Source organism: Pundamilia nyererei, unplaced genomic scaffold (genome assembly GCF_000239375.1).
Source record: "Pundamilia nyererei isolate P.nyererei 1_Seehausen unplaced genomic scaffold, PunNye1.0 scaffold00599, whole genome shotgun sequence".
Lineage (NCBI taxonomy): Eukaryota > Metazoa > Chordata > Actinopteri > Cichliformes > Cichlidae > Pundamilia > Pundamilia nyererei.
In genome coordinates this window covers 128,201-133,586 of record NW_005188000.1, presented here as the reverse complement: position 1 = coordinate 133,586, position 5,386 = coordinate 128,201, and positions in this window count along the sequence as shown.

Here is a 5,386-nt window from a genome sequence, read left to right as displayed (position 1 = left end):
CACCCCTCCCCTTAAAATACCAACTATGTTGGGCAGAAGCAGACATTACAGAGTGTGAACAACAACAAAGAACAAACACAGTAAAACATGTTTACAAGCGGGACAGACCATCAGCTAAAACATTTTCAGACCCCTTTTTATGGTGAATACTTAAGTTGTATTGCTGCAACAACAGAGCCCAGCACATAAGGCGCTGGTTATGATTAAACATGCGAGCAAGGAACACGAATGGGTTGTGGTCGGTGTACACAACAAGAGGTAACATACTGGATCCAGGTACACGTGAAAGTGCTGAAGAGCCAACAACAAAGCCAGGGTCTCCTTTTCAATGGTGTAGTAGTTTAACTGATTTTTATTGAACTTGCGGGAAAAGTAACAAACGGGGTGGTTCAAACCCAGCAAGTCTTCTTGCAACAGCACTGCCCCAGCCCCGACAGCACTGGCATCAACCTCAAGTTTGAATGGTCGCGTCAAATCAGGTGCAGCTAACACAGGTGTGTGGCAGAGGAGGGCTTTCGCACTCTTAAAAGCATCTTGACACTCACTTGACCATATAAACTCAACCTTTGGGCTGAGTAGATCAGTCAAAGGCTTGACTACAGAGGAGAAATTTTTACAAAAGTTTCTGTATTAGCCCACCATCCCTAGAAACCTACGTAACTCACGCCTGGTGGTAGGTGTGGGAAACTCTTTAATCACTGCCACTTTGGCATCAATGGGCCGGACCTGTCCGCGTCCCACCTCCCTGCCTAAGTACGTCACTGTAGCTTTGGCAAACTCACACTTAGCTAAGTTGAGAGTTAGAGTAGCTTGAGCCAAACGGTGAAATACCTAGTGTAACGTTTCCAAATTATCTTGCCATGTTTCAGTGTAAACTACTAGATCATCTAGGTAGGCACTGCAGTTGGACAGGCCACGGAGGACTTTATTTACTAGCCTCTGGAAGGTGGCAGGAGCGTTACACATGCCGAAAGCCATGACTGTGTATTGTAGAAAATCATCAGGTGTAACAAAGGCAGAGATGTTAGAGGCACGTTCAGTTAAAGGGACCTGCCAGTAACCTTTAAGAAGATCTAATTTGGAGACATACTGAGCAGTCCCAATACTGTCCACACAATCCTCAATTCTTGGGAGAGGATGTGAGTCAGCCACAGTCACAGAGTTCATCTTCCGGAAGTCTGTAATAAAATGGGGCGAGCCATCTGGCTTAGATTTCACTATACAAGGCGAGCTCCAGGGGCTTTGATTGGGCTTCGCTAAGTCATGTTGCAGCAGATAGTCAGCCTCCTGTTTCATGAGCAAGCGCTTATGGGGGCTGGCTCGATAAGGATGCTGCTTTTGAGGTTTAGCTCCCTGGACATCAATGTCATGCTCTAGCACTGTAGTGCAAGTTGGCACATCCCCGAATAAACAGGTGTATTCCCTAATCAAGGCAGTTATGTCTTCTTGCTGCTCTGAAGACAGATGCTCAAGAAAACTCGGCAATGCATTCAGCATTTCAGAGTTAGACAGACAGGGTCTAGAACAGGTGGGATAACTTAGTTTTAAACCATCAACCTCATCCACCCCTCCTTCCTCTAGGTGGCTTGAGGCTACAATAGGAGCACAGAACCCAGCAGGCTCTGGTGTTGACCGCGGATGGTACAGTTTCAACATGTTTATGTGACAGACGCGTGTTTTGCGTCTGCGGTCGGGAGTGTAAATTACATAATCTGTCTCCCCTCTCTTTTCCCAAACTTTAAAGGGGCCGCTATACCTAGCAGACAAGGCTGAGCCTGGAACAGGCAAGAGCACAAGAACCTGGTCACCCACCTGAAAGGTTCTTTTAACAGAAGCCTTATCATAATGGCGTTTCATCTTTCCCTGTGAAACGGCAAGGTGCTGTTTAGCCAGAGCGTTGGCTTGGTTCAAACGCTCACGGAAGTGCTTTACATAACTGCTTACATTTACTTCGAAAACTCCATGTGGGCTCAAAAACGCCTCTTTCAGAGCTTTGAGGGGTCCCCGTGGCCTATGGCCAAATACCAGTTCAGAAGGACTAAAACCAAGTGACTCCTGCACAGCGTCACGGGCAGCAAATAACACAAATGGAACACCCTCATCCCAGCTCTTTTCAGACTTCAGGCAGTATTTGCGTAGCATCGTCTTTAAGGTCTGGTGCCACCGCTCTAATGCACCTTGCGATTCAGGATGATAAGCAGAGGACACGACATGCTTGACACCTAGAGTGCTAGCCACTTGTTTGAACAACTTAGATTGAAAATTTGAGCCCTGGTCAGTCTGTATGACCTTTGGCAGGCCAAACACTGAAAAGAATGTTGTCAATGCCTTAACAACTGATTTTGCTGTAACCTTATGTAACGGGACAGCCTCGGGGAAACAGGTAGCTGCACACATGATCGTGAGAAGGTATTGCTTTCCTGATTTTGTTCTAGGTAGTGGACCCACACAGTCTACTATGACATGGTCAAATGGCTGATCCACTACAGGAATGGGACACAACGGAGCCGGGGGTATGACCTGATTAGGTTTACCTGCAATCTGACATACATGGCAACTATTGCAAAATTCAGAAACATCACGCTTCATACCAGGCCAAAAGAAATGTTTTAATAGTAGCTGGTATGTTTTCGTGATGCCCAAGTGTCCCGACCACTGGCTTTCATGGGCAAGGGCCAGGATTTTCTGCCGGTACAGAGGGCACGACAATCTGCTGGACTTTACTCCATTCTGCACCTTCTGCACCTGGTGGAGAGACCACTGACGCATTAGAACATCATGTTCTACAAAATAGGCTTGTTGCTCTTTCTCGTCTTGCTCAGCACTTACCGTACGTTTGAAACAGCTCTGTAGTGTTTCATCAGCTAATTGAGCTGCTGACAGCTGGTCTCTAGTCAAGGGCAGCGAAGAGACTTTAGGAAATGGATCAGGCTCCTCAGGTTTCATTGAGTCTGGGGGTGACAGAACATTGTTTCTTTTAGTGGGCACATCATTCTCCTCGGAAAATGAGGACATCAACACAGAATCAGAGAGGGCAATATCAGTATCTTTACGAGCTTGTGCTCGAGTAATCGCACAGGCTGGATACAGCCCAGGATGCATGGAAACATCAGTGGTTTTCTGATTCAGGGGGTTGTCTAAAACCTCCAGATGAGGGAGCACTACCCCTCCTGCAATATCATTGCCCAACAGCATGGCCACACCCTCTATAGGCAAGGCCGGGCAAACAGCAACAGGGAAAAATCCTGTAGCAAGGTTTGATTTAATAAAAACTCTGTGAACTGGTCTGGGAGCGTAACCCATCTCTATCCCCCGTAGAACAGAATTAAAACCACATTCACTTTCAGTAGAAAACGGTAAAACACTTGAGAGGATGACAGTTTGAGAACCTCCAGTGTCCCTTAAAATACGCACAGGTTTTAACTCAGATGGATTGTCAGTTAGCTATACTGAGCCATCAAAAATGAATGGTTCAAAACAGGGGTCTGGCACCTTACCACCACAACCATGGACCTCATGACAGGCCTCAGCTTTTACAAAACCCACCCCTTTGGGTTGCTGAGCATTTGATGTTTTGCATTTTAAGGCTAAACAGTCAGCAATCACATGTCCAGTTTTATGACAGTAAAAACATTCACGGTTTTCCCTGGACCCCGACACTTTAGCTGTGTGGGCCTGTTGCACAGGGCTAACCCGTGGCTTCTCACTGCCAGTAAACAAGGCTTTATGAGTGAGCACGAACTCATCAGCAAGAACAGCAGCAGATGCGAGTGACGTCACTTTCTGTTCCTTTAAATATAGCACAATACGCTCAGGATTGCATTTCTTAAAATCCTCTAACAAAACTAATTCGCGCAGAGCGTCATAGTCACTCGCTTTCGAAGCAACACACCACTTATCAAAGAGAACCCCCTTTTCTCTTGCAAACCCCACATAAGTTTGGGTTGGCAACTTCTTTTGCTGGCGAAACCTCTGCCTATAGGCCTCGGGGACTAGCTCATATGCCTGCAAAACATCTTTTTTAACGCACGAGTAATCTAAACTGTCCTTTAAAGAAAGCACAGCCACCACCTCTTGGGCTTTGCCGGACAGTTTGCACTGTAGCAAAAGAGGCCAAATCTCACTAGGCCACTGCAGCGCGCCAGCGTTTCATTCAAATGCTGCAAAGTATGTATCAACCTCAGTTTCTCTAAAAGTGGGCACTAAAGAAATGCACTTATTGATTTTAAAAGCAGAAGCGGACGAGGAGGTGGGACCGGAATTGTCAGCAGAGACAGATGAGGCTTGAGACTGAGACTCCAGCTCAAGCTTTCGGAGCCTAACGGCTTTGTCTGCCTCTATCTCCAGCCTTCTTATTTCGAGCTGAACCCGCCTGTTCTGAGCCTTCTCCTCAGCCTCCAATTGGAGACGTGCCAGCCGCACCTTCAGCCGAGCTCCTTCTCTGCCTTCTGAACTCCCAGAAGAGAGTGGATCATAGCGAGGAAGCATGCGTGGCGTTTTTCCCCGCTCATCCCCCTCACCATCCCCACAAGAACCATTTTGGCCCTCTTCAACTACGGCAGCTTGGCTTGGCACACCAGAGACCACAGGCGAAACAGCCACTTGAAGCACACCAGCTCCCACCAACTTGTCCACCACTAAAGCTTTTAAATCACATTTACGGAAGGTTTTTGGAACCTGCAGCTGAAAGTGATCCATAATCTGCAGCAAATCATTTTTGTGACAGCTATTGATAATCTCAAGAGATGGGGCCTGCTATAAAGTGCTGTAAACAAAACATGGCCGACATAGTGCGTAATTCCTAGTGGCAAGGCTACCCTAAAACACCCCTCTTTTTTTCTTTTTTTTTTTTTTAACCCCCCTCCCAGGAACAAAGACCCCCCTATGAGGGATCCCGGACGAGCCCCCACTTATGTTACGACCCGGCTCTGCTAGGCGACAGCGGATGTAACATAAATGAGCCCAGAGACCAGGAGGTTAGATAAAAAGAAAAACATGAGGTTTATTAACACAACTGAAAACCGTTAGTGAAACAACTCACTAGGCAATAGAGGGAATTTAGACAAACATAACAAACAACTCAAGTAACACTACTAACACCAGTAGAACACTATTCATCTAAACATCTCACGGGAGGCAACTCAAAACAAAGGCTCAAATGGCAAAGGCAGGAGGGACACAGTCTGTTTGAATCAACAAGTCCCTCCTCGAATGAAGAATCCTCAGCCTTTTATATTCTCAGGTAATTGCGGGCAGCTGTGTCATTGGTATGTCGTACTCAAGGCTCCTGCAGTAGCCAATGGTGTGAGTGGTCTGACACGCTCGGATCTGCATGAAGTTGGGGCAGGCATAGGTCCGGGCCAGCCAATCCCCCGTGAGTCCTGGA